We start from the raw sequence: 20,787 nt of genomic DNA, 5'->3' as shown, positions 1-20,787 counted from the left end.
TTATTCTCAAACTGAGACCTCGTCAAACGAGCAATTTTATTAAAAGGCTCACTAATCCATATTAATCCCAAGCGGGACCCTCCATGGATTAGTGGTTTTCGCAAAAGGAGGGTTCGTGGAGTCGCCACCAATGTTTTACTCAAAACATTGGAAAAAGGGATAAGGCAATTGATTTAAAAATCAACTTCGGCCACTACAACCAGAGTTGGGTAAGGGAGTCGGTTACGCGTGGGGAAGGTGTTAGCACCCCACAGCGCCCCTTTTGGGTTCCCTATGACAGATTATTTCAAAATAATAGCGTAAAATTACTAAATTACCCCTATTTATTATAAGCGATTATAAATTAACTATCTACATGATGACAGTTTAAATATGCACACAGAAAGCAGTAAAAGGAAGGATTTAAGAAGAAACCTCTTGAAGCGTGCTTTTATATATTGAGTAAAACTGGGAAGCTTTTTGGCGTTCCCTCGCTCTACAAGCTCGCTCGCTCCTTCCTAAAAACTTTTGACTATGGAAATCCGGAGGATTTCCCTTCGACTAGGTTCGAATCTCCAAGCTAAGTGCTCGGAATTCCAGAACTTCGTCGGATCGACTCCCAGAGAGATTTCTAGGGCAGAACACTGCTCAAAAACCCCAGAATACTCAAGGAGGGAGTCCAAACTGAGTGAAAAAGTGTGGTAGGACGTCCAAATGGCCTCCTATTTATAGGAATGGGCCTCAATACGGCCTACAGGGGCAATACGGCCGTATTGAAATTTTTGAACTTCAATACGGTCGTATTGAAGTTCAATACGGCCGTATTGAAGTTCAGAAATTTCAATACGGCCGTATTGAATTCAATACGGCTGTATTGAAGCTTCAATACGGCCGTATTGATTTCAGTACGGCCGTATTGAAGTTTCAGAAACTTCAATACGCCGTATTGAGTTCACTGTGGCCATATTGAAGCTTCAATACGGCCGTATTGGGGTTCAGTACGGCCGTATTGGGCTTTTTCCCTCCACTTCTTTATTTTGAGCTATTCTAAGACCTCTAGACCTACAGAGAACCCTCCTAGGGCCTTCGAGGAGTCCTTCTGGCTGATTATCCTTCAGTCTTCGAGAGTCTTCAAGCTTTATTTCCGACCCGGACAATTTTAGGGGTCTACAGCTGCCCCCCCTTTACTTAGTCAAACGGTCTTTTGGTGTACCGGCTGACAAGTAAAGGAGTTGACCCAATTGTCCGGGTGATGTGCCGACCTTCTGACTTGTAATGTCTTCCGGTGGAAAATTGTTGAGTAGCCTCTCCAGGTTGTTGCATACCTTGGCGCTTCTGACAACCTCGGTAGCTAAGTTTAACACCAACGTGCCTCTGACGACGCTGATGGCTGAGTATTGTCTCTCCAGACCTTGAGTATTGTCTCTCCAGACCTCGAGTACTGTCTCTCCAGACTTTGTTTGAGTATTGTCTCTCCAGACTTTATTTGAGTATCGTCTCTCCAGACTCTGAGTACTGTCTCTCCAGACTTCGAGTACTGTCTCTCCAGACTTCGAGTACTGTCTCTCCAGACTTTGTTTGAGTACTGTCTCTCCAGACCTTGTTTGAGTATTGTCTCTCCAGACCTTGTTTGAGTATTGTCTCTCCAGACCTTGTTTGAGTATTGTCTCTCCAGACTTTGTTTGAGTATAGTTTGTCTCCACAGTCCACAATGCTGCTTCGACGGTTTGTTTTTCTGATTTTGTGCCGCTGAGGGCTGGATAACGCAGGGATCCGTCTAGGGGATGTGCAGTCATTCATAGGTTCTTGTGTCCCAACTTGCATTGCTTAGTTGGTACCCATGGGAATTTTTGACTCCTTGGGGTGTAGACACAGATGCTCTCTGAGTTGAGCGATGCCTTATGTTTGGCTGACGTCCTTTTGACGTGAGTGGAGTATCCCGGTTATCCTTATTCGGGTGTCTCTCTTTGATTTTCTGATTGTGTTGCCTCTGTGTAGGCTGTTATCCACTGGGGGATTTTGTCGTTGATTTTGATTAGCCTCTTCTGTTAGGCGTATCGGCTTGACGTTCGATGTTTGGCTAAGAGCCGGATTCCACTTGGGGAATACTTATTGATATTTTTGATTTTCTTCTCCTTTTTGCAGGGATGCCTCTTGAGTAGGCGATTGGGGATTTGGGGATCTTATTGTGTCCCAGAGTATTATTTAGGAAGCCTCTACAGGCTTAGCCTCGCTCAGTGCTTTGAGTCGGAGAGCTATCTTCCACCGAGGAAGTGTTAAGTCCTTTGACTTGTATATACTGTTTGGATGATCGCACTTCCATTGGGGATTGCGTCGATTTTGCTTTGATAGCTCTCGCTGGGGATTTTTCCGTGAGCTTGAGCTGAGGTTCCCTCTGGGGAGTATTATTTCTGCGAGCCTCTCCAGGCTCAGTTATTCTGCATACTGTGGAGGATATGGAGTATTATTTTGGTAAGCCTCTCCAGGCTTAGTTATTTGGTACAGATTGTTTGTTGGATTTTCTATATCCTTGCCTTTTTTATTTTCGGCTTTTTCTGTATTTTGCCTTTTCTTCTGATTTTGGCTTTTTCTGTATTTTGCCTTTTTTATGTTTTTGGCTTTTGCTGTACAGAAATTAAAAGTGTTAAAGAAATTAGATTTATGAGAGAGTATTATTTCGGCAAGCCTCTCCAGGCTCAGTTATTTTGTAGGAGTATTATTTCGGCAAGCCTCTCCAGGCTCAATTATTCTGTGGGAGTATTGTTTCGGCAAGCCTCTCCAGGCTCAATTATTCTGTACGAGTATTATTTCGGCAAGCCTCTCCAGGCTCAATTATTCTGTGGGAGTATTGTTTCGGCAAGCCTCTCCAGGCTCAATTATTCTGTACGAGTATTATTTCGGCAAGCCTCTCCAGGCTCAATTATTCTGAGAGTATTATTTCGGCGAGCCTCTCCAGGCTCAGTTATTTTGAGAGAGTATTATTTCGGCGAGCCTCTCCAGGCTCAGTTATTTTGAGAGTATTCTTTCGGCAAGCCTCTCCAGGCTCAGTTATTCTGTATGATGCTGTTGATTTTCTGAATCTTTGTATTTTGCTTGCTGCTGTCATACACAAGCAATTTTCTATTTTTCTATTTTATGCGGTTGCCTCATGATAAGGTCTTTGAATGTGCAACTAATGTGTGTGTGATGCACAAATGCAATACAATTTTTTACTTTTGTTCATTTATTTAGAAAAGTGAGTGGCTCTCCCTATCCTCTTCTTCTTGGAGGACTTTCTGTCATTGACGCGAGGGAGTATTTTTGTGAGCCTTTATGCAGGAGATTATGGATTTTACAGGAACCCCTCCAATTTTCTTTTATTGACCGATTATTAATGGAATTTCGTACAATTTTATGAAAAACCAATTCAGAGGCATAATCACATGGTCAAGAAAGAAAAGAAACAAATGGATATTTTTATTGATATTCACAAGTGTTTTTACAGAAAGATATACAGAAGGAAATTTCTGAAGAATGGCTGGCCAGGGTAGGCTATATACATTGGGCTTAACAATTATATCTGTAATTGTTGCTCTTTACGTTCCCCTAATTGCTTCGGCCTGAGCCAGGAGTGTAGATGCTGCAAGATGCTTGCTTCTAGAAGATAATCACTTGAACCGCCTTTCGGTTTTCGGTTTAAGCGATCGTTGCTTGCTTTGCTTTTACATCTTATTCTTTTGCCCCTAACTTTTGCTTAGGACGTATCCTAACGGGGTAAATTTGCCTTTGTTTTGCCTAGTACCCTTGTACTGGCAGGCTTTTTATTTTGCCCTAACTTTTGCCTAGGACGCCCTTTTTGGGTTTTCATCCTAGCGGGCCTATGCAAGCAACGTCTTCAAGCATAGTACTTCTTTACCACGTCAGTGTTGACTAAGTATCGAAGTTCTTCTCCATCCATGTTTGTGAGGATCAATGCTCCTCCTGAGAAGGCTCGTTTTCCCACGTATGGTCCTCCGTGATTTGGGGCATACTTTCCGATTTTGTCCTTTTGAGTTGGTAGTAATTTCTTCATTACCAACTCTCCCTCATGGTAGACTCGAGGGTGGACTTTCTTGTCAAAAGCCTTTTTGATCTTCCTCTGATAGGCTTGACCATGGCATATGGCGTTCAGCCGTTTCTTTTTGATAGGGTTCAACTGGTCATATTGGCTTTGAACCCATTCTGCCTCGGAAAGTTTTGTTTCCATGATTACCCTTAGATAGAATATCTCGACTTCGATGGGTAGAACTGCCTCCACCCCATGGACGTACTGAAGTCCTATAGCCATGAGGAGCGAAGGGTAACATCTCGTGTCAGTCTTTAAATGAGACAACCGTCTTTTGCACTATTTTTTTGATGTTCTTATTGGTTGCCTCGACTGCCCCATTCATCTTTGGCCGATATGGGGAAGAGTTGTGGTGTTGGATCTTGAATTCTTGGCACAGTTCTTCCACCATTTTGTTGTTCAGATTAGATCCATTATCAGTGATGATTTATTTCTCCATGCTTCCACTAGATTATTCTAAAATCTTTTGGGACAAGAGAGAAAAGAAGGGAAAGATATTTTTGTTTTGAAGTTTGTATTTTAGAGGGGATTATTTTTCAAAAATGGTTTTTGTAAGAATGGATGGCCAAGGTAGGCTTATGTGTTTAGGCTTGCTTGATTAAACACTTATGAAGTTAAGAAAATCTTTGTTTATTGACGTTGTGATTTTGACAACTTGGATAGCTGCTCTTGAACCTTTCTTTTTGAATTCGGTTCATGTTACCATCATGGATTTCTTTTGTTTTTTGATTGTCCTTATTTTTGCCTAAAACACCCTTTTGTGGCGTTTTAGCGGACCTTTGTTTTTGTTTATTATTGTAACCCTAACTTTTGCCTAGGTCACCCTTTTGTGGGATTCCTAGCGGGTCTTTTTATCTTTAGGATTTCTTTATCCATGATGGCACTTATTGAGGCCAAGAAAAGGTGCTCCAAGTTGACACACACACTTCCACATAAAAATGATGTGGGTTTATTATTATTAAGATGATTTTAACCTCATTCATGTTTATTCAAACAGGGTTAAAAAAAAAATGTGGTTTAGAATTTTATTATAAGCAAGAAAAGAAGCAATGAGAAAGAATGATTTTATTATAATCATAGTGGAAGCATGTGTCCTTATTTCATCACCGATATGGGTCCCAATGTTGACCTCTTTTATCTTTCGGCCATGCCCCAAATTCACGGTTTCGAATTTCTCTTGACGAGCTTCTTGATCTAGCAATCTTTGCAGATCCGGAGAAATGGTCTCCTCATCACTGTCCAACTCAACCCTTTCACCTTCGGATCCCGGTTAGAGCGAACAATTACAGACACAATTATTTTATTGGTTCTGTTTAGGTTTAGAATTTATTAATATTGATGAGGAAAGAGAGAAAAGAACAAAAGAGAGTGATGTGTGAAATGCCTCTTTATTGATATATGTAAAATGTACAAAAACCCTTATTTACATGAAAAGGTTCTCATGATCTCGGGTACTGATCATGAGTCCCTAAAAGAGAAGAAAAATATGAAGGGGCCCTATTGTGGCTTGCCATTCTCTACTCCTGCTTTGGTAGAGGATTCTTGCTCACGTCGGGCGCTGTCGAATCGAAGGTGACCCACCCAGCATCAATAAGGTTTTGGACCTTGTATTTGAGAGCTAGGCATCTCTCTGTTGAATGCCCTGGTGCCCCCGAATGGTATAAACATTTGTCTTGTGGCTTGTACCAATCGGGGTAAGGTGGGTCGATCTTCCTTGGTGGAACATGAGCTAGAAGTTTGGCTTCTACTAGCTTCGGAAGGAGATCGCTATAAGTGGTCGGAAGTTTATCAAACTTCTTCACAGGGATGAATTGCGATCTTCCTGACTTCGAAGTGGAAGAAGCCGAGGATATGGTTATAGCATTGACTCCTCCCTCATTCTTCTTCCTGAAGGTCTTCTTAGCCTCGAATGATTGGGAAGGCTTAGCTAGCTTCCCACTTTTCAATCCTTGTTCCACTCTCTCCCCAATAGTGATGATGTCCGAGAAGAGTGTCGTTGTGTTCCCTATCATTTTATCGTAATAGGGACCAGTCAACGAGTTGATGAATAAGGACACCATCTCCTTATTTGACAGCGGGGGCTCTATCTGTGCCGCCAACTCCCTCCATCGTTGGGCGTACGTCTTGAAGGATTCATCATTTGTCTTACTCAAGGCTTGAAGATCTGACCTATCAGGTGTTAGGTCGATGTTGTATTTGTAGCGCTTGAGAAAGGCGTCGGCCAACTGCCTCCATGTACATACTTGATTTCCATCTAGCTGCATATACCAGTTGAGTGCAGTTTCAGCCAAGCTCTCTTGAAAGCAATGAATCAAGAGCTTTTCGTTTGTGGCATATGCAGCCATCTTTCGGCAGTACATGGTGAGATGACTCTTGGGGCAAGTCGATCCCACGTATCTCGGGAAATCTGGCACTTTAAATTTGGGAGGGAATTGAATATCCCTCACTAAGCACATGTCGGCGGCATCTTTGATATCAAAATCATGCCCCTCCATAGCCCTTAGCCGATCCTCTAGGGCGTGGAATTGTTCTTTTGAAACCTCGGGCTCTTTGATCATAATTCCAGCCCCAAGAGGTATGGCATGTGGAGGATCTTCTTCATGCTCCTCCTCCTCATGATGGGACCCATGGTCATTGTGATGAGATCCATGAATGTTATGGTGACGCATGAGTTCCAACATTTGCGCCATCTGCTCTTTGAGCTGTGAAAGCTCGGTTGTGAGCTTTTTGTTTTGCTCCTCCAATGCTTCCATTTTCTTGATTTTCCGTGCGCGCGTAAGGACAGAGAGATGACCAGCCACTTTCTAAAATGAATGTTTAGTTAGTTTATTTTATGGAATGAATACACTTTTTAACATGAGCTTGATAAACCTCCATCTTTAAGGCACTGCCTTTTTAAGACGGAAGTTTACCACCCTTCTTTATCTATGATTTCTCCCCAACGGAGAATCTCTATAGTCATGGGTCTCTTTCACTCATGTCAAGAGGTATTGGTGATCCTAAAATGTATGTTTTTATGAGGATGCATGATGTCTTATTGGTAATGATGTACATGCTTCTCACTTTTATTATATTTTCACACATGGTCTTTCCTCTCATGTCATGGTTTTTTATGCATGGGGAATTTTTAGACCTTATCACGAGGTTATTTATTAATGCACAAACAATTGCACGTAAACATTTACACAAACAATTCACTCATCCACGAACAGTCACGAGCGAATCACGAGGTAGGGGTCTCCTGCAGAAATGGTGCATATTCAAGGTAGGTTCTAACTGTTCTCACCAGTCCAAGGCCCCCAAGGTGCCCCCATTATAGGGACCCAATTCCTCTCGTCGTAGGTCGATGGAAAGTTCCAACGCACCGTCGGACTCAAGTTCATGGTTATCACCCTGAGTGATGTTTTCCGACAACGGTCTACGGGCACCTATAGACCCATTCGACAACCGGCCGTACTAACATCCACTCCCTATGGTTAATCACTCATGCCCCCGGGTATAGAGGGAACTGTTGTGTGCAAAGGTTCGTGTGCAGTTTTTATTTCAAACAATTGCGGAATTTAAACATACAACAGTTATTTAAAGCCATATAATAAAACATATTATAATACAAGCAAGGGGTAATGAAGTAATTTTAACTATTATTTGTTAAAAATAATCTGTCACTAAATGGGACTGACTCTCGAGGCTTCCCCAGCAGAGTCGCCATCTGTCGCCACCGGCCCGAAACGGGCTTTCGGCATTCGCGAAGGATGGTTGGACTCGTTTAATTGTTTAAAAATAGTGGATTGCTAGAATGACTTATTCTCAAACTGAGACCTCGTCAAACGAGCAATTTTATTAAAAGGCTCACTAATCCATATTAATCCCAAGCGGGACCCTCCATGGATTAGTGGTTTTCGCAAAAGGAGGGTTCGTGGAGTCGCCACCAATGTTTTACTCAAAACATTGGAAAAAGGGATAAGGCAATTGATTTAAAAATCAACTTCGGCCACTACAACCAGAGTTGGGTAAGGGAGTCGGTTACGCGTGGGGAAGGTGTTAGCACCCCACAGCGCCCCTTTTGGGTTCCCTATGACAGATTATTTCAAAATAATAGCGTAAAATTACTAAATTACCCCTATTTATTATAAGCGATTATAAATTAACTATCTACATGATGACAGTTTAAATATGCACACAGAAAGCAGTAAAAGGAAGGATTTAAGAAGAAACCTCTTGAAGCGTGCTTTTATATATTGAGTAAAACTGGGAAGCTTTTTGGCGTTCCCTCGCTCTACAAGCTCGCTCGCTCCTTCCTAAAAACTTTTGACTATGGAAATCCGGAGGATTTCCCTTCGACTAGGTTCGAATCTCCAAGCTAAGTGCTCGGAATTCCAGAACTTCGTCGGATCGACTCCCAGAGAGATTTCTAGGGCAGAACACTGCTCAAAAACCCCAGAATACTCAAGGAGGGAGTCCAAACTGAGTGAAAAAGTGTGGTAGGACGTCCAAATGGCCTCCTATTTATAGGAATGGGCCTCAATACGGCCTACAGGGGCAATACGGCCGTATTGAAATTTTTGAACTTCAATACGGTCGTATTGAAGTTCAATACGGCCGTATTGAAGTTCAGAAATTTCAATACGGCCGTATTGAATTCAATACGGCTGTATTGAAGCTTCAATACGGCCGTATTGATTTCAGTACGGCCGTATTGAAGTTTCAGAAACTTCAATACGCCGTATTGAGTTCACTGTGGCCATATTGAAGCTTCAATACGGCCGTATTGGGGTTCAGTACGGCCGTATTGGGCTTTTTCCCTCCACTTCTTTATTTTGAGCTATTCTAAGACCTCTAGACCTACAGAGAACCCTCCTAGGGCCTTCGAGGAGTCCTTCTGGCTGATTATCCTTCAGTCTTCGAGAGTCTTCAAGCTTTATTTCCGACCCGGACAATTTTAGGGGTCTACAGAGACGGTCGTAGCCCATAGAAATAAAGCTATTATTCTGGAAGATACCTTGAGTAGGATGATCTTTCATCTATCGTCTTTAATGATTTAAGAGTTGGATTTGATTAAAGGGTTTAGAGACTTAAGCTTGGTGTGTGAGATTACCTCAGGAGCATTGAATCAATTATGTTGAAAGTGACTAGTGAATTAATGGATGAGATTAGAAAAGCCCAGGAGTCAGATCCTTTCTTAGTGAACCAAGTGAAAAAGATTGGTAGGAGTATAGGTAACCTTTTCTGAGTAGGAATCGACGTTGTTTTGAGGTGCAAGAACAAAATTTTGGTGCCTAGTAATCCCGAAGTAAGAGATGATCTTAGAGGAAGGACAAAAGAGTACTCTTAGCATCCATTTAGGAGCTACTAAGATGTATCAGAGTGGCGTAGCGGAAGCGTGGTGGCCTAAGGTGAAGAGAGGAGTAGAGGAAGTTTGTGTACTCATGTTTAGTATGGTATAAGTCTAAGACAAAACATCAGAAGCCTTTTAGGACTTTTGTAGCCTTTTAGGACTTTTGTAGCCTTTAGATGTCCCTGTTTGGAGGTGAGATAATGCGTCTAGACTTTGTTGTCTCTTTGCCTAGGACGTTTAGGAAGAATCTTGAGTTTAATGAAGGAGTCATAGTCAAACCTCTTCATTTCAGAAATTCGAGGACGAATTTCTTAAAAGGTGGTAAGTATTGTAACACCCCAGTTTTAGAAGGTGGTATTTGGTCATAATTATTTTAATAATTATAGAGGAATATTATTTTGTACGTTTTAAATAATTATTGTTTTGGACAATTATTTTGTACATATTAAATAAGTATTTTTATTAGCATTTTTAAATAAATATTTATATGTTTTAAGAGAAGGTTGATTTTATATGATATTTTGTTATTGAAATTATATTATTATATTTTGGGTCAGAAATATATTATTATTATAGAGGAAAAATATTTTATAATATACATGTATTTATTTTATTTAATTATTTTGAGGAAAAAGAGAAGTGGGTTAGAAGAGAAGGAAAATGGGTTGGGTTGACTCAGCCCAATGGATTAATTTTAAGAAAGGAGTCAGGTAGCGTTAAACCCTATTTGCCTCATTTGCGTTCTGAAGGGTTAGGAAAAAAAAAGAGGAGAAACAAATAGCTCTAAGGAAGAGTACTCAGGAAGGAACGATCTTAGATCACACCAAGAGCATTCGTCTTCTGCTCATCCAGGTAAGGGGGGAGTGAGAAACCTTGCTCGGGGTTAGGCATGGCAACGGGGCGGGGCGGGGGCGGGTTTTACGTTACCCGCCCCCGCCCCCGCAAATTTAAACTGCCCCCGCCCCCGCCCCCGATACCTGCCGGGGATAAAATCTGAGTCCCCATCCCCGCCCCCGGTGGGGTTCGGGTTTCCCCGCCCTGCCCCCGCCCCCGCTCCTATTTTTTTTTCTTTTTAAATAAATATGAACAATTTAAAAAAAATAAAAGAAAAGTAAAATAATATAAATTTTTACATATAAATATTTATAATTTTGGTTTATATATATATAAAAATAATTTTTTAATTATATTATTAAGCGGGGCGGGGGCGGGGGCGAGTATGGGGGCAGGGGCGGGGTGGGTATTAGCATCCCCGCCCCCGCCCCCGCCCCCGATTTTATCAATTGGGGAAAACCCGAACCCGAACCCGATAAACACGGGTTTTCCCCATCCAAATCGGGACGGGTTCGGGCGGGTACCCACGAGGGCGGGTTAGATTGCCATGCCTACTCGGGGTGTGGGAATATTTGTTGGGTAGTCAAATTGGCCACACCAATCTCTTGCCTGATGCATTCTTCTAGGAACATGCAAAGTATGAATATTTCTATTTTGCCTTCTGATTGCTTTGTTGTGTTCCTGATTGGATGTGATGCATGAGTATGTGGTTAATTTTGAAAATGAATATGTTTTTATATGAATTAGAGTGCTCTATGGGTTCCTACGGGAAACCGTATGAGAAAACGGGAAAAATATGAATATTTTCTGTTTTGCCTTCTGATTGTTCTATTGTGTTCCTTTTTGGATGTGATGTATGAGTATGTGATTAATTTTGAAAATGAATATGTTTTGATATGAATTAGAGTGCTCTGTGGGTTCCTACGGGAAACTCTATGAGAAAACAGGCAAAATATGAATGTTTTCTGTTTTATTTTCTGAATGTTTTGTTGCGTTCCTTGTGTGATGTAGAGAGTAAATATGTATTTGATTTCAAAATTAAATATGTTTTAATATAAATTAGAGTGCTCTATGGGTTCCTATGCGAAACCTTATGAGGAAAAATTGTGAGTATGACTACGTGAAATATGAACAAATGACATGATTCATGATGTGAAAGAGAATGTGCTAATGTGAACACTATGACTATGAGGATGTGAAATGTGATGAGATGAGATAAGCCATGACTATGAGAATGTGAAATTTGATAAGACATGAAATTCCATGACAAGTGAAGTGATGAGTCCATGAGGTTGTGAACGTGTGACATGCATCATGTGCATATATAAGCTAACCAGGTGTACCTTTTGGTCACTAAGTGATGTAACAAGCTAACCAGGTGTACCTTTTGGTCACCAAGTGATATAACAAGCTAGTCAGGTGTACCTTTTGGTCACCAAGTGATGTAACAAGCTAACAAGGTGTACCTTAGTGTCATTAGTGATATAGCAAGCTAACAAGGTGTACCTTAGGGTCACTGGTGATGTAACAAGCTATCAAGGTGTACCTTAGGGTCACTGGTGATGAAATGATGAGATATGTGATGAGACACGTGACTGGCGCCACATGCATTTATGAGTCGAGTCCATGATATCATTGCATGATAAATGAGTGTACATGTGATATTGATTATGTATGTGTATTGTTTATGAGTTTATGAATGTGAATCCTCTAGGTAAGATATTTGAAAATTTGGTTTTATTTATGAAAGATTTTAATTAAAGTATTTTTTTTAAATGATTGTATATGTATGTTGGGATAGAGGGTGTCACATTCCAAACTACGTTAGTCCCTAGGACTCCTCCAAGATGTTTTACACTTGGAACACCTTCCCTAACGGTGTACTCCATATCGTACCCCGTCACATAAATACATATGATGTATGTCACACATTCACAAACTCGTATACTCAATATTTCACTTATCATATCACATCATGTCTCATGCCACTTGTTCACATTTCACATTTCTCATAATCATACTCATAAGATCATCATTTGGAGGTTCTTGTCCTCATTATGCAAATAAAACACATCACTTACGTTAACACAGTAATAAGGCAATTTCCACACAATTTGCACCTTCAAACAAGACATAAAACATGTAAAACATCATAGGATCATGCCCAGCGTGCCCCAACTCACGCTTGACGCATTAAATGTCTCACCAAAAGCGGAGCATCACGCCCAACACGCCTTGAGCATGCTCGAAGAATTAAATGTCGCGCCTAAAGCGGAGAAATTCACCCAGCGAAACTTTCCTACACCTGGCTTAAAATGAATTGCGCCCGGCTTAACTGTTAAGCCCGGCTTAAAAAAATTCCACCCAACATAATTGTTAATTTGGGCTTAAAAAATTAAGCCCGACTTAAAAACTGTGTCTGGCGCTAAGAACTGCGCCTTGTGCCTCAACGCAAACTTGCATTACTTAACTTCGCGAAATCTTGCATATTTCACAACCAAACACGTAATTATAACATTCAATTGGTAAAAACACTTCAAATAACACCTAGAACATGAATCCATACTCAATTTTACGTAAACTACCTCAAATCTTGTCAAAAGATCATACCCTTAATTATTTCTCATAGGGTTTCCCACAGGAATCTACAAAGAACTCTAATTCATATCAAAACTTATCTAATTTCGAAATCAAACACATATTCACACATCATATCCAACCAGGAACCCAACAAAAAACTCAGATATTAAAACATAAAACTTGCATAATTTTCCTGTTCCTAAAGCATGCATGAGGCAAGGGATTGAGTGTCAATCCTGCTACCGAACAATTATTTCCACACCCCCGAGTGAAGTTTCTCAGTCTCCCTTACCTTGATGAGTAGAAGATGAGGCACAAGCGGAATCTGGTTGTTCCTCTTCTCTAGGTTCTCCTTGTTCTTCAGAAGGCATAAGAAGGAAATACTACTAGAATTTCTCTTATTACATGCGACTTTTCTTGCGAATTTTTATGAAAAATTTGCAGGAAACGTTGTTTCTACAAATTTTTCTGCGAAATTTTATCTGCAGGTAATACCTTCATGGAAAATATATTTTTGCGAATTTTAAAATTCTCAGGAAATTTTCCTGTGAAATTCCTTGTGAAAAAAATTCGCAGGAAAGTTTCCTGCAAAAAAAATTTGTAGGAAAGTTTCTTGCAAAAAAAAATTGCAGGAAAGTTTCTTGCAAATTTTTTCGCAATAAATTCTGCAGTAATTTTTACAGAAAAAATTAAATAAATTACTATAAATTCTATCAATAATTCTTCAACTTTTAAATGCTCGCAATGAATTCATTTGAAGCATTTGTTTCCATGCCTCCAACATGTGATACATAATCTTTTAAATTCTAAGATTGTAGATTATAAGCCTAACACTCAACCATACAAATCAACTTGTAAGGTAAGTGTTGCCTAAACTTATATACTCTTTAATTATTTTATTTTCAATCGATGTGGGACTTGAATTTTTTTTAAAATATTAAACTTATAAATTTAAATATATATATTTTTATTTTTGTAACATTCTGAATTTTCTACTAGTATAATGGTTAATTATTATTTATTTTGATATTTATGGAGATTATTTTCTTATAGTTATTTTAATGGGTTTTATAGGATGTTTTAAAGGTTTTTAGTAATTATTAGTATTTTAATAAATATTTATGAAAATTATTTTTGGATAATATTTTGACTTTTAGTAGCCCAGAACGGGCCGTTCTCAAACTAGAACGGGTCGTTCCAGACTACTAAAATGGCCTATAAAGACTAGACTGGAACGGGTCATTCCAGCACATGATTCTATGAGTAAAATGTGAAGCCAGAACGATCTGTTCCGATTTAGGATCAGGTCGTTCCAGATATGGTCGTTATAGGTAAAATGTGATTTCAGAACGGGTCGTTCTAGTTTTGGAACAGGTCATTCTGAATGTCAAATTTACGTATGAAAAACGAGTCTAGAACGGGCCGTTCTGGATTTGAAACGGGCCGTTCTGGAGACTCCTGAAATCTATAAATAGAGCACTTTGGCACTGTTTCTGGACACACTCCCTGGAGACCAAGGAGAACCAAGAGAAGGAGATCAGCTAGATTCTACTCTATCTTCATCTTCTACTTATCTAGGTAAGGGGGGGAGTGAGAAACCTCACTCGGGGGTGTGAGAATAATTGTTGGGTAGTTGGATTGGCCCTCAATCCCTTGCCTAATGCATGCTTCTAGGAACAGGCAAAATATGAATGTTTTCTATTTTGTCTTCTAATTGTTTTGTTGTGTTCCATGTTGGATGTAATGTGTGAATATGTAATTAATTTTGAGAATAAATATGTTTTGATATGAATTATAGTGCTCTGTGGGTTCTTGAGAGAACCCTATGAGAAAAAGGCAAAATATAAATGTGTTCTGTTTTGCTTTCTGAATGCTCTGTTGCATTCTTTATGTGATGTAGAGTGCAAATATGTATTTGATTTCAAAAGTAGATATGTTTTGATATGAATTAGAGTGCTTTGTAAGTTCCTGTACGGAACCCTATGAGGAACAATTATGAGTATCACTATGTGAAATATGAACAAATGACATGAGACATGATGTGAATGAAATGTGCTATTTTGAAACGTGATGTAATGAGATAAGCTATGAGAATGTGAAATGTGATGAAATGAGATAAGCTATGACTATGAGAATGTGAAATGTGATGAATGTGATAAGACTTGAAATTTCATGACAAGTGAAATGTTGAGTCAATGAAATCGTGAATGTGTGACATGCATCATGTGCATATATGAGCTAACAAGGTGTACCTTAGGGTCACTGGTGATGTAACAGGCTAACAAGGTGTACCTTAGGGTCACCGGTGATGTAACAGGCTAGCAAGGTGTACCTTGGGTCACCAATGATGAAATGATAAGATATGTCATGAGACACGTGATTCGCGCCACATGCATTTATGAGTCGAGTCCATGATATCATTGCATGATAAATGAGTGTACATGTGATACTGATTATGTACGTGTGTTGTTTATATGTGATTGGTGTTTATGACTTGTAATATGTTTGTTGTGTGTGTGTGTGCTATCTAACCATTATTTCTGCACCTAAACCTGAGTGAGGTGTTTCTCACTTCCTTGTTGCTATTTTTCTGTGTTTAAATTGTGTTGCAAGTGATCATCAGCATGAGGATGTTGGTGATGAGGCTTAGGCTTCAGTTGGGCATGCTCTGATAGGATATGTGACATCGGGGAATAACTAGGCTTAGTTTAGGATGTTATTTCCATTAACTATTTGAAAACTCAGTTTTATTTCTTGTAATTTCATTAACATGTTATTTGGATTAAGTTTATGAATGTGAACTTTTTACCTTATGTGGTTAGAGATTTGGTTTTTAATGATGAAGAATTTTATTTTTTTATAATTATTAATGTATATGTATGTTGGGGTAGAGGATGTAACATTTAGTGGTATCAAAGCCTGGTTGATCCAATCATCCATGAGTTATGAGTCTACTATGCTTGTTGGTAGATGAATGATGGAATGAATTGATTGTGGAACTTATTGATATGTTAGTGCGATGATTGATTATGTTTATTGTTTATTTAATTGTGTGTACCATTTTCTCAGAATTTGGCTTATAAACATGATATAGCTTAGATGATGCTATATATGATTGCTTATTTGTTTTGATACTTCTTGCTTACGTAAGAAGTAGTGGTTGGGTGGTATCGCTCGTGTTGCGAGCATATGTGCAAGTAGTAGTGGAGGAAGCATCTTTCTATTGAACTATAAACTATTGGAACCTTGGATGTGGGTGAGATATTGATTTATCGAGTGTATTAAGAGTTTATGGTTGATGGAGTTTTTGAAATCTATAGTTGTAGCGATTGAATCTAAGGAGGTTATGAGAATTGGAGTTGAGTGTTCTTAATGAAAGGTTGAAATGTTAGTGATTTCCTTGAGTTTTGGTGATTGGATGTTAACCTTTTATGGTTTAGGTAGCATGTGAGTTTTATTTTCTAAGTCTTTTGTACTAAATATGTGAGTTGTTTTGGTTTAGGATTGTAGTGAGAAGGTTGGATATGAGTTTGATGTGGAAATGAGTGGGTTTGGAAAGGTTGAGGTATTTTTGTGGCCTTAGATGTTGATTCGCTATTGCTGTCTGGTGTACGTAGGGGATGTTTGCACTGCAGTTGTTGTGCCCGTATGAGTACCGTATTGACAGATTTAGATTTTATGGTCTTCACAAAAGTTGTAGCTTATTCTCTTAGCTTTCTTTTGTGATAGGTTTGTGATCATTTGGATGAGTATAAATCTCTAGATATAATTTTCTTTGACAGTTGTTGAAGTGATATATGTTTGGCGTCATGATATTTTGAGTTGTTAGGCAATGCAAGGATAAAAATTGATTTTTTCATGATGTTCTGAGATGTTGTCATGTGGGTTGAGAGGTTGTTTAAGGTTGTATGATGCTAGGTGGTAAAGTTGGTTCATGTACATACTATATTGAGTAAATGGTGATTGATTTGTACATGCTTAGGGATGATATATATTGAATGTTTGAAGTAGGTATTCTAATATGATTTGTTATGTGTGTATGTTGATACGATGATAGATGACCTTATGGATTAATTAGTGGATATTTGTGTGTTTAGTAAGGTTGACCTCAAGGTGTGATATCATCAGATTGAAGTTTAGAGTGAGGACTTATCCAAGACTGCTTTAGGCTAAGTTATCTAAGTATGATTTTTTGTTGTATGAAGTGAGTTTTCTAGGTCTTTTAAATTTTAGTGGAGGTATAATGTAGATCTATCTAAGGTAGAAGTTCTACTTAAGTGGGAGATATCAAAGTCAGTTAGAGAGGTTAAGAGTTTTCTTAGATTAGCTTATTATTATAGGAGAGTTATTGAGGAATTTTCTAAGATAATATTACCTTTGACTGGATTGACCAGGAAGAGAGATTTGCCTTTATGTGGGATAGTAAATGTGAGAGTAAGTTCCAAACTCTTTGTAACAGCCCGATTTTCACAGATTGTTTGAGGGCCCAAAGGCCTAATAAGGCTTATTTAGTAGCCCAGAACGGGTCGTTCCCAAATCGGAACGGGTCGTTCCAAATGACTAAAACGAGAGTGATTTTGTATCCCAGAACGGGTCGTTCCCAAACTGGAACGGGCTGTTCAAAAATGCACAATTTGTCTACAAATTTTAGATGGGAACGGGGCGTTCCCAAATTGGAACGGGGCGTTCTAGAGTTGAGAACGAGCCGTTCAAAAACATGACCGTTGTGAGTATTGAATGCAGCCCAGAACGGGCCGTTCTGGTTGAGAACGGGCCATTCTGGTTTGATAACGGGCCATTCTGGATGTGTTTTTTTAGTCTTGATTTAAGGGTCCAGAACGGGCCGTTCCGGATTTGGAACGGGCCGTTCTGGCGAAGCCTGATGCCTATAAATAGAGCGTTCTGCCACTTCCAAAAAGCACAACTCTCATTTTCTGATTTCTTTTCTTCTGCTCTCTCTTCTTTCCCTCTACTTTCTACTTCAGACCGAGGGGAACCCAGCGAGGGAGACCAACCAGATCTTGTTCAGCTTCTACATATCAAGGTACAGGGGAAAAAGGGATTATTTGTATGCAAAGTTACATGAGGGAATTGGGTAGAAGAGGAAGCTCGTAGGATTATGAGTAATTTTATAATTATTTCTGTTTGGAGAATTATTGGTCTTATGTGATTCTGTATATATTTAGAATTATGAATATATATTTAATTTGTAAGAATGATGATTTGGAAGAGAGAACGAAATTATAGAAAAGTGTTTGTTAGTTAGGTTTTGGAAAAATTGAATTATTTTTGTTTTTGAGAAATTGATGATCCCATTACATTCTGTATGTTTTGAGGATTAGAAATATATATTTAATTTGAAAGAATGACGATCTAAGAGGGAGAACGAAACTGTAGAAAAGTGTCTGTGAGTTAGGTTTTGGAATAATTGGGGATTTTACCGTTTATGTTAAGATTATATTAAATTGCATATTCTATTGATTATTATATTAATTTATGAATGTTGTTGTTATATTACTTGATAAAAATTGATGATTTAGATGTGAATTGCTTGAGGTGTATGAAACCATTACTTTGTTGGACTTATCTGTTGTGTATATGAAATTGTGTATGTGATATGGAATTGAGATATGAGATGTTGTATGGATGTGATTATGATTGTGATTGTGGTTCCTCACATCAATGACCAGGGATGGCACGACCCCTGGGTAAGTGATGCTACAGCAAGGGAGTGACCCTGGCATGGTGTGGGATGAGTGAGACAATTAGGCATGGCAACGGGGCGGGGCAGGGGCGGGTTTTACGTTCCCCGCCCCCGCCCCCGCAAATTTAAACCGCCCCCGCCACCGCCCCCGATACCCGTCGGGGATAAAATCTGGGCCCCATCCCCACCCCCGGCGGGGTTCGGGTTTCCCCGCCCCGCCCCCCGCCCCCGCTCCTATTTTTTTTTTTCTTTTTTCTTTTAAATAAATATTAACAATTTAAAAAAAACAAAAAGAAAAGTAAAATACTATAAATTTTTACATATAAATATTTATAATTTTGGTTTATATATATGTAAAAATAATTTTTTAATTATATTATTAAGCGGGGCGGGGGCGGGGGGCGGGGGCGGGGTGGGTATTAACATCCCCGCCCCCGCCCCCGCCCCCGATTTTATCAATCGGGGAAAACCCGAACCCGAACCCGAACCCGATAAACACGGGTTTTCCCCATCCAAATCGGGGCGGGTTCGGGCGGGTATCCACGGGGGCGGGTTAGATTGCCATGCCTAGAGACAATTAACACGTATCACTTATGTCAGTTGTGGCGTCGCCTTGGCATAGTGTTAATTGTAAGAATTGTGTGGATTGTGATGTGATTGTGGTTCTTCACACCTATGACCAGGGGTGAGCACGACCCAGGATTGTTACATGGGTATCGTGACCTTGGTTAACATGTCAGGGGTGAGCACGGCCCTGGGTTAGGGGTAACGTGACCTTGGCACAATGTTTTATCAGGGGTGAGCACGACCTTGGATTGTTACGTGGGTATCGTGACCTTGAATAACATGTCGGGGGTGAGCACGACCCTGGGCTAGATATGCTATAGGAGAATCGTGACCTTGGCATAGTGTTATATTAGGGTGAGCACGACCTTGAATTGTTAAATGGGTAGCGTGACCTTGGCATAGTGTGAAGTGCAAGATTTTTGAAGATTAGTGTGATTGCGAATTATGACGTGATGATGATGTATGATTGATCGAGTTGTGATATGTTGAAATGTTTATGAATATTTTATTAAGTATAGATTCATAATGAGACGATATGTTGCGTTTTCCTTATGTGCTTTATATATAGATGTTTTCTTTTCTCACCGTACAATTTGTGGATGTTTTAGGTGAGGAAGATCCGGCTTTGAGTGGCATCTAGGATGCTAACAGTTGAATTGAGGGTGTGCTCTGATATTGTGACATCGGGGCAGAAAATCCTAGGATATAGATTTTTATATTTATTTTGAGTTATACCTTGTCTTTTGAAAATAATTTGTAAACTCTTAAATTTTACCTTCCAAGTTTTATTTCCAGTTATTTTGGATATTGAAGAAAGAACAGTTATGAAGTTTTATGTGAACCCTTTTATCGACGTTAAAAAATTTTATTTTCTTAATTTAATTACATTATTACGATGTATGTGTTGGTGGTAGTAAGGGTGTCACACTCTTAAGGAAAGATTGGCTAGTGTTAATATTACCAGATTTTAGTAAGTCTTATGTGGTATATAGTGATGCTTCTAAGATGAGTTTGATGGAGTGTTGATGCAAGAAGGAAGGGTAGTAGCTTATGTTTCTAAGCAATTAAAAATTCATTAGAGGAATTACCTTAACCATGACTTTAAGTTAGCGATTGTAATATTTATACTAAGGTTTGGAAACACTACCTATATGATTCTAAGCTGAGGTATTTAGTAATCGTTAGAGCCTTAAATATCTTTTGACCAAAGGAGATAGTTGAAATTTCTTAAGAACTAGGATTTTAATCTTAGTTGTTATCTAGGTAAAGTCAATCTGGTGACCGATGCTTTGAGTAGGTAAAATTTACAGGAAAATCCGCAAGAAAAGTTTTCTCCAAAATTTTTCTAACATTTAGTAAATATTACTAGTGAATTTATTTTTGCAAGAAAATCTGCAAGAAACAAAATAAAATTCTTAAAATATTTTCTGCAAATTTTTACCATAGAAAAAAATTTCTATGATCATTAAAATTGTAGCAAAATTTGTAAGAAATATCTGTAAATTATTTTTTACAAATAAATTTGCAAAAAAATTCTAGGAATATTTTTTTGCAAGAAAATTCGCAAAAAAATTCTGTGAATATTTTTTTGCAAGAAAATTTGCATGAAAATGACACTTTTCTAGTAGTGAAATGAGCACAAGGTGAATACGTGAAAAATGACTCTATAACTTTTGATAACTTTCCTTAACTCCCTTTTTTCAA

Source organism: Cajanus cajan, chromosome 1, assembly GCF_000230855.2.
Source record: "Cajanus cajan strain Asha chromosome 1, NIPB_CcT2T_4, whole genome shotgun sequence".
NCBI classification, from domain to species: Eukaryota; Viridiplantae; Streptophyta; class Magnoliopsida; order Fabales; family Fabaceae; genus Cajanus; species Cajanus cajan.
This window is presented reverse-complemented; position numbering follows the sequence as displayed.